Here is an 8,771-nt window from a genome sequence, read left to right on the forward strand (position 1 = left end):
TTGGCTCCAGATACTGCAGAAAATCCTTTCGGCTTTTCCCCATCAGCAATGCTATTGGCTGTGAGTTTATCACTGACCGCCTTCCTTAATTTGAGGTGTAATTCTTTCATTGACTTAATGATAATTTTCTCAAGTACTTCCTCTGCATCTATTGAAATGATCAAATGATTTTTATCCTTCATTCTGTTGACATGTATCGCATATTGGTTTGTGTATGTTGAACCAATGCTACATTTCTGGGATGAATGTGACTTCATGGGGCATGATCTTTTTGAGATGCAATTGAATTTAATTTGTTAGTATTTTGAGCATTTTCAATTTACACCAAGGAATATTGGTCTACAGTTTTCTTTTTTCATTGTCTTTTTTTTTTTAAATATGGAACACTTCACAAATTTGCATGTCATCTTGTATAGGGGCCATGCTAATCTCTGTATCATTCCAACTTTAGTATATGTGCAGCTGAAGTGAGCACTCATTGTGTCTGTATGGTTTTTCTATCAGAGTATTGCTGGTCTCATTCTGTGAGCTGGGGAGGGACCCCTTGTTTCAGTGTTTCTGGGGGAGTTTCAGTTTCAGTTTTTTGGAGAAGAATTTGTGTGCTTTAGAAAAATTTCCAGGATTTAGGCCCAGCACAGTAGCCTAGTGGCTAAAGTTCTCACCTTGCTTGCACCGGGATCCCTTATGGGCGCTGGTTCTAATCCCAGCTGCTCCCTGCTTGTGGCCTGGGAAATCAGTTGAGGATGGTCAGAGTTGGAACCCTGTACCTGCATGGTAGGAGACCCAGAGGAAGCTCCTGGCCCCTGGCTCCTGGCTTTAGGTCGGCTCAGTCCAGCCATTGCAGTCACCTGAGGAGTAATGCAGTGGACGGAAGATCTGTCTTTTTCTCTCTGTAAATCTGACTTTCCATGAAAAAATTTTTTTTAATGTCCAGAAATCAATAATGAAGGTATCTGTGTTTGAGTTTTTCATTTTAATGGAAACTTTAAGTTACGGATTCAGTCTCATTACCAATCTGTTCAGGTTTTCTCTGCTTTCATTGTTCCAATTTAGTAGGTTATGCAAGTCTGTTTCTTACAGGTTTTCCGACTTGGGCATATTTATTCCTAATAGTGCTAATGACCCTTTCTGTTTCTATAGTATCGGAGTTTTAAATCTCTAGTAAAAATAATAGATGCAAAAATTGTACATTTTATAACATCCTTTGATCCAGTGTATTAATACATTGTATAATATCTAACCAGGGTAAATATACTTACACTGTCATGTATTTGACATTTCCTAATAGTGAAAACTCTTTAATTCTAGAGAAACTTACACTGTCTTCTTACTAGGTTGTAACAGAACCCCAGAACTACTACTTCTTAGCTATACGCTAGTGCCCTTCAACCAGTTTTCCCAGTCCCTCTCTCCTCCCTTTTCTCTGCAGCCTCAGCTGATCACAACTGCGTCTTTAACTTCTAGGAGGTCACTTAGATTCCTCATGATTTATATCGTATAATGTTTGTGTTTCTGGGCTTGGTTTGTCTCACTTAACATAATCTGCAGTACCATGCATGCTGTTGAAAATCAGAAATTTGAGCTTTTTATGGCTAATATTTCATTTTGTATATCTGCCAGTCTTTATTCATCAGCTAATGGACTGGTCACTTGTTTGTGTTTCCTGGCTGCTAAAAATGGTGCTAAAATAAGTGAAGGAGTGTAGAGATCTCTTTGACAGAATAATTGCATTTTCCTTGGATTTTATATACCCAGAGGTGTGATGGGTTGTATGGTGTGATGGGTTATATGGTAGTGCTATTTTTCACTTTTTCTGCAATAACTGGACTGATTTAAATTCCAGAGTGCAGCAATTTGTTTTATCTTTTTGATAATAACCAGTTTTACTGGAGTGAGACAATATCTCATTGTAGTTTTAATTTTCCTGTGAACAGCTATTTGGAACGTTTTTTCCTCTACTGTTGGTCATTTTTCTGCCTTTTAGAAATGCCTGTTTAGACTCATTACAGTCTTGACCTTTGTTTTTGCTATTGCTTGAGTTTTTTTTGTATATTTTGCATAATAAGTCCTTGTCAGGTGCATAGCTTATGTATACTTCATCCCATGTTCCGGGTTGTCTGTTTCTTTGGCTATGTAAAAGCTCTGCAGTTTAATGAAATTGCGCTTGTCCACTTTTGCTTCTGGTTCCTATGCTGTTGGGATTTGATCCAGAAAATCCTTGTGTATTCGAATGTTCTTGAACATTCTCCCTATGCTTTCTTACAGTGTCATAATTACAATTCTTGCATTAAGTCTTCAATCCATTTTGTGTTAATTTCTGTAAATGATAAGTAGGAGTCTATTTTGATTCTTCAGAACATGCATATCTAAATTTACCAGCACCATTTATTGAAAACACCATCCTTCCTCAAATGTGTGTTCCTAACACCTTTGTTAGGATCTGTTGGTGGCTAATGCATGGATTCACTTCTAGGATCTCCGTTATGTTCCACTGTCTTAAGGATCTGTTTTTAGGCTATTTGTGCTGCTGTAATTACTTCAGCTTTGTAAAGTCAGATGGTATATTTCCTCTAGCTTTGTTCATTTTGTTCAAGATTGCGTTGTTTATTCAGGGTCTTTTGTAGTTACATATGTAAGTTTTTCCTAGGTCTGAGAAAAATGACACTGGGATTTTAGTCAGGTTTTCTATCTGAAAATTGCTTCGCGTAAATGTACATTTTAATGAGCTTGACTTCCCAAATCCATGAACATGGGATGTCTTCCCATTTCTGTTTGCTTCATTTCACCCATCAGTTAATTATAGTTTTCACTGTAGAAGTCTTATCTGTTTGGTTAATTTTTTACCAGGTATTTTTTATTCTGTAACTAATGAATGTGGAATTGCCTTCATATCTTTTTGGGTGACTCATAGATATATAACAGTGCTGCTGACTTTTGCACAGTGAAGTTGTAGGATATAAAGTCAATGGATTTGTTTATGCTAACAGCTTTTCATTGAATCTTTGGAATTTTCTACAGAGTAGAAATTTGACTTCCTTCTTCCAAATTTGGATGATCTTTTTCTTTTGTCTAATTGCCCTAGCTGTCACCTTCTGTATTATGTTGAGTGAAAGTAGATATCCTTGACTTGTTCCAGACTTGCAGAGAAAGCCTCAGCTTTTTACCATTCAATAGTTTAGATTTTGGCTTGTGTGTATGCTGTACATTGGGTTAAAGTAGGTCCCTTTATACCAAATTTGGTCAGGGTTTTTTGTCATGATGGGATACTGAAATTACCAAATCATATTTCTGCATCTGAAAATGATTATCATTTTTGCCCTTTATTCTGTTGATGCAGTGAATAACTTACCAATTTGTTTGTTGAACTAGCCTTGCATCCCTGGGGTGAATCCTACTTCACTGTGGTGAATGACGATCCTAATCAGCCATCAGGTTCAGTTTGATAGCATTTTGGTTTAGAATTTTTGCAACTGTGTTCTTTAATAATATTGGCCTGTAACTTTTAAAAATTCATGTCCTTGTCTCCTTTTTGCTATCAAGGTAGTACCAAAATCAGAATAAATTTGGGAGAATTCCCTCTTTTAGAAATAATTTAACAAGGATTGGTGTAATCCCATCAGTGAAGCCATACATTTGTTACTTTACTTTTCTTTCCCAATAGTTTTTTTTTTTTTTTTAAGATTCGTTGTATTGGAAAGTCAGATATATAGAGAGGAAGAGAGAGGGGAAGGTCTTCGATCCACTGATTCACTCCCCAAGCAGCCTCAGTGGCCCGAGCTGGGTCAGTCCAAAGCCAAGAGCCAGGAGACTCTTATAGGTCTCCCATGTGTTGCAGGGTCCCAGGGCTTTGGGCCATCCTCGGGCCACAAGCAGGGAGCTGGATGGGAAGTGGGACTGCTGGGGTTAGAACCAGTGCCCATGTGGAATCCTGGTGCATACAAGGCAAGGAATTTAGCCACTAAGCTACCACGCTGGGCCTTCCTGATAGTGTTTTTTATTTATTTATTTATTCATTTATTTTTATTGGAAAGTCAGATATACAGAGAGGAGAAACAGAGAGGAAAATCTTCCCTCTGATGATTCACTCCCCAAGTGAGCTGCAATGGCCAGTGCTGCACTGATCCGAAGCCAGGAGCCAGGAACCTCTTCCAGGTCTCCCACGCGGGTGCAGGATCCCAAGGCTTTGGGCCGTCCTCAACTGCTTTCCCAGGCCACAAGCAGGGAGCTGGATGGGAAGTGGAGCTGCCGGGATTAGAACCAGCACGCATATGGGATCCCAGGGCGTGTTCAAGGCAAGGACTTTAGCCAATCTAGCCACTGCTTACTGAACTTCTTAGGCATTCTGTTTCTTCGTAAATCTGGGTCATGTCAACATGTCCAAGACTTTGTCCATTTTCTTCTAGATTATTGAATTTGTTGTCATAATAGTTGATAGTAATCTCCCAGTCCTTTGTATTTTTCTGACGGTGTTCATGTCTTCATTTTCCTATGTAATACTATGCTGTTGAAACTTTCCTCTCCTAGGCTACTCTTAACTAAGGGCTGCTTAACTGTATATTAAAGAGTAAGACATCAATTCATTGTGTTTTGTTGCTGTTTGGGGGCATTTTTTTTTAGTTTGTATCGTTTATTTCTGTTAGTTTGAGTTACGTCATTTCTTTCCTGCCAGTTTTGGATTTGATTTATTACTTTTCTGGTTGCTGCAGGGTGCTGTGCTAAGTTGTTGACTTGATCCTTGTGAATTTTATCTGTCTTTGATGCAGGCATTGGCTTGCTGTAAGTTTCTTAGTACTGCTTTTGCTGTATCCTGAAAGTTTTCATTGTCATTATGGAAATACTAATAAAAATCACGTTGAGATTCCACCTAACCCAGATGAAATCGCCTTCACATTTGGAAATGTTAACAGCTGCTGGGTGTGGCTGTGGGAGTAGAGGACGCTACCCCCAGTGTTGGTAGGAACGTAGGCTGGTGCAGCTGTTGTGAGGGAAAGTATGCAGAGTGCCAAGACAACTGAAAACTTTGTACTATACACCCAGCTATCTCACTCCCAGAAATGTATCCAAAGGAAGAGAAATCTGCATATCAAAGAGTGACCTGCAACCCTATATTTACAGCAGCACAATTCACGAAAGCAAAGTCGTGGAAATAACTAGATGCCAATGGAAAGAAGAATGGATAAAGAAACTGATAGATCAACTCCATGGAATACTCCTCAGCCATTCAAAAGAATGGGATTCTATCATTTGCAACAAAATAATCCCAAGTCGAGACCGTGATGCTCAGTGAAATAAATCAATAAAGGGCAAATATCATATGTTCTCTGATAAGTCAATCTCCTCGCAAAATGTAAGATACAGATATATATAAACATGTTTACTGATACATGTTTCAGTGGTTGAACTATATAATGGAACCTAGCATACTGAGAACTGAAGATATGCTGCAAAATGCATCTACTCCTGAATAAAAGGCAGACTCCCAATAAAACCATCAAATATACCTTGACAGTAGGGTATTAGACTATCTACCATTGTCTACACCTACAATGCCATGACACACTAATTGACAGTGGTGGGCTTGTGACTGTGGAAGAATTATACTATTGTAGTAATATGGGAGGAAATGGAAGGGAGTTAAGAGGAGGGGACATTCTTGTGTCTATGAACCTTTATCATGGCATTTTTAAAATTAAAATTAAATACAAGAAATCAAAGAAATCTTTAAATCTCCTTTATTTTCTTTGATCAGGAGTAGCTGTTTAATTTCCACGTATTTGTTTTTTATTAATTATTTTGCATTATGTGACAGTTTCATAGGCTCTGGGAATCCCCCCACCCCTCCCCCTCCCCTCCCCCCTGGTGGATTCCTCCACCTTGATGCAGTATTACAGTTCAAATTCAATCAAGATTCTTTCCTTGCAAACATATACCAAGCATGGAGTCCAGCTACTTATTGTCCAGATGGGTTGAACAGTTTCTTGGGGAGACCATTTCTGGTCTGAAGTTAGAGCTGGTAGAATATCATCCCAGTCAATTAAGAGTCCCAATATAACATCAACAGCGATTTGCAACATTATGGAATTGACATGGTTTTGAGTAACCAGTATGTTAAAAAAAAAAAAAAGTCCTAACCACAACCTCTGATTAGCTCATTGACATTTCAATTTTAGCTTATATTCAGGACCGGCTGCTATATACCTTAAAATGGCTATAAGGTACCATTCAGCTGTTTCGTGTCTATTTGATTTTAGTATTTAGCCATTTGTTGTGTTGAAGTAGAATTTTGCTGATCTTGGCAGATTTTAGGATAATCTAGACTGGCTTGTAACTCTAACAAGATATTTGTCGACATTTAAGGTGCAGAACATTTTTTTGGGGGGGGGGGTGTGCAGGAAAATCCTCAACACCATGGTAAGGAGTAACTAATCTTTGTGTCCCACCCAGCGAGGCATGAGCCAATCCACGCCAGCTCTTTCCTGTCAGATTTCAACCTCTACTTTCTGTTGTTTGTCTATTTATTTTAAGTTTTTTAGTTTGTATGATTGTTTGTTTGCTGTGAGGGATTTTCGAAGCGATCCTGATGGTCATTGCGAGGGAGGGCGGGGGTCCAGAGGTGGAGCCAGGAATTTCCACATATTTGTTTACTTCATAATTTTCATATTGGTTGGTAGTTTGAAAATCACACTGGATATATATATATATTTTTAAAGATTTATTTTTATTACAAAGTCAGATATACAGAGAGAAGAGACAGAGAGGAAGATCTTCCCTCCGATGATTCACTCCCCAAGTGAGCTGCAACGGCCGGTGCGCGCTGATCCAAAGCCAGGAACCTGGAACCTCTTCCGGGTCTCCCATGTGGGTGCAGGGTCCCAATGCATTGGGCTGTCCTCGACTGCTTTCCCAGGCCACAAGCAGGGAGCTGGATGGGAAGTGGAGGTGCCGGGATTAGAACCGGCGCCCATATGGGATCCTGGGGCGTTCAAGGTGAGGACTTCAGCCGCTAGGCCACGGCGCCGGGCCCACACTGGATATATTGAGACTTGTTTTTAGCCTACTGTATGATCTGTCCTGAAAATTTAAATATTCTGTAATTTTTAGAAGAATGTGTATTCTTATGCTATTGGCCGAAAACTTCTGTAGATGTCTGTTAGATTACACCCTTGATCAGTTGGCTCTTTGTTTAATTGATTTTTTTGTCTAGTTGATTTGTCCATTCCAGAAAGTAGGGTGTCAAAGTCCCATACTACTACTGAATGGGAACCTCCTTCTCTCCCCTTAAGTCCATTACTAGCTTTATAGATTTGGGTGCTTTAGTAGTAGGAGCCTTTATATTTGAGTGTTATTTCCTCCTCCTGAATTGAGCCAATTATTATATGATCTTACTGGTCTCATTTTATTTATTTATTTTTTTTACAAAGATTCATTCTTACTTGAAAGGTGCATTTACAGAGATGAGGAGAGACAGAGGGGGGAGTCTTCCACATACCAGTTCACTCCTTAAGTGGCCTCAATGACCAGAACTGAGCTGATCAGATGCCAGGAGGTTCTCCTGTGCGCGTGCAGGGTCTTAAGGACTTGAATCGTGCTTTGCTGCCTTCCCAGGCCATAAGCAGAGAGCTGGATCAAAAGTGGAGCAGCCAGAACAAAGACAGGCACCCATGTAGGAAGCTGGCTTCACTGGGTGAGGATTAGCCTAAGTGCCACAGCTTTCAACTGCTTTTTGATTTGAAAATCTATTTTATTCTTTCTTCCTCCAATTGCATATTTTGAAATAGTCTACCTTTGAGCTCCCAGATTCCTTCTTTGATCTATGTTGCTATGAATGCCTTCTATCTTGTGTTTAATTTTGCTTTGTGTATTTCCCAGTTGAAGGATTCTTGCTTGATTTAGCTCCAATAGATCTCACTATTGGATCTGATAACATACTGAATCATTTCTCTATGTTCTCTTGAGTTTGAGTTTGCTTAAAATGGCTGCTTTGGGATCTTCACCCAAGCATTTGAAAAATTCAGCTCTTAGGTGGTAGTTTTCTGGCACCTTAGTTCCTTTTTCTTTATTTTCGAGCAAAGAAACACATGAGTTAGTAGAGAAGACCTCCCATCTGCTGGTTTACTTCCCAAGGAGCTACCATGGCCAGGGCTGAGCGAGGAGCTAAGAACTTTTTCCAGGTTTCCAATGACATTTGGGCCATCTTTTGCTGTTTTATAGTAGTTCATTAGCAGAGAGCTAGATCAGAAATAGAGTAGCCAGCACACAAACTGAGCTGGTGCCCATATGGTATGGAGGTATCACAGGCAGAGGCTTGACCTACTCCATGTCAGTGTCAGCCCCACTGTTCTTTACATGAGGTAATGGAAGTTCCTGATGCCTGTTGGAATATGATGTCCTCTGCACATTGTAGGTTTGGTTTTTATAAACCGGTTTCACTTATGGATATCCCTCTGGAAATCCTAAGAAGTCTGTTCTGCTCCTGAGATGGGTATAGCATTATGGCAGTGACCCCCGACAGCCCCTGGAGATGCTATGAGGCATACAAGACTCCTCAAGAAGCACCATGAGACTCCCCTGGGTGCTGCAGCCGGCCCAGAGGCGCCATCTGGATGGAAAGTGACCTGGGGATGGGGATTGCTCAAAGGGACTTGGTGGTGGGTGTTCCCAACGTGGCACAGAATCAAAGCAGGCCTGGGAGTCCTTACTGTCTGCCCAAGGTTGGAGGAGGAGTGAGAAGCAATTCCTTCATTGCTCAGGTAGTCCTCAGGCGGGTCACA

General features: G+C 40.2%; 1 non-coding gene across 1 annotated transcript; it reads right to left on the reverse strand.

Annotated features, from left to right (window-relative positions):
* Positions 1 to 372: 372 nt before the first annotated feature.
* Positions 373 to 475, reverse strand: LOC118758375 (U6 spliceosomal RNA). Its single transcript, XR_004995672.2, has one exon. It is a non-coding gene; the product is annotated as a U6 spliceosomal RNA (small nuclear RNA).
* Between the last annotated feature and the right edge of the window lie 8,296 nt (positions 476 to 8,771).

This window comes from Ochotona princeps, chromosome 1 (genome assembly GCF_030435755.1).
Source record: "Ochotona princeps isolate mOchPri1 chromosome 1, mOchPri1.hap1, whole genome shotgun sequence".
NCBI lineage: Eukaryota > Metazoa > Chordata > Mammalia > Lagomorpha > Ochotonidae > Ochotona > Ochotona princeps.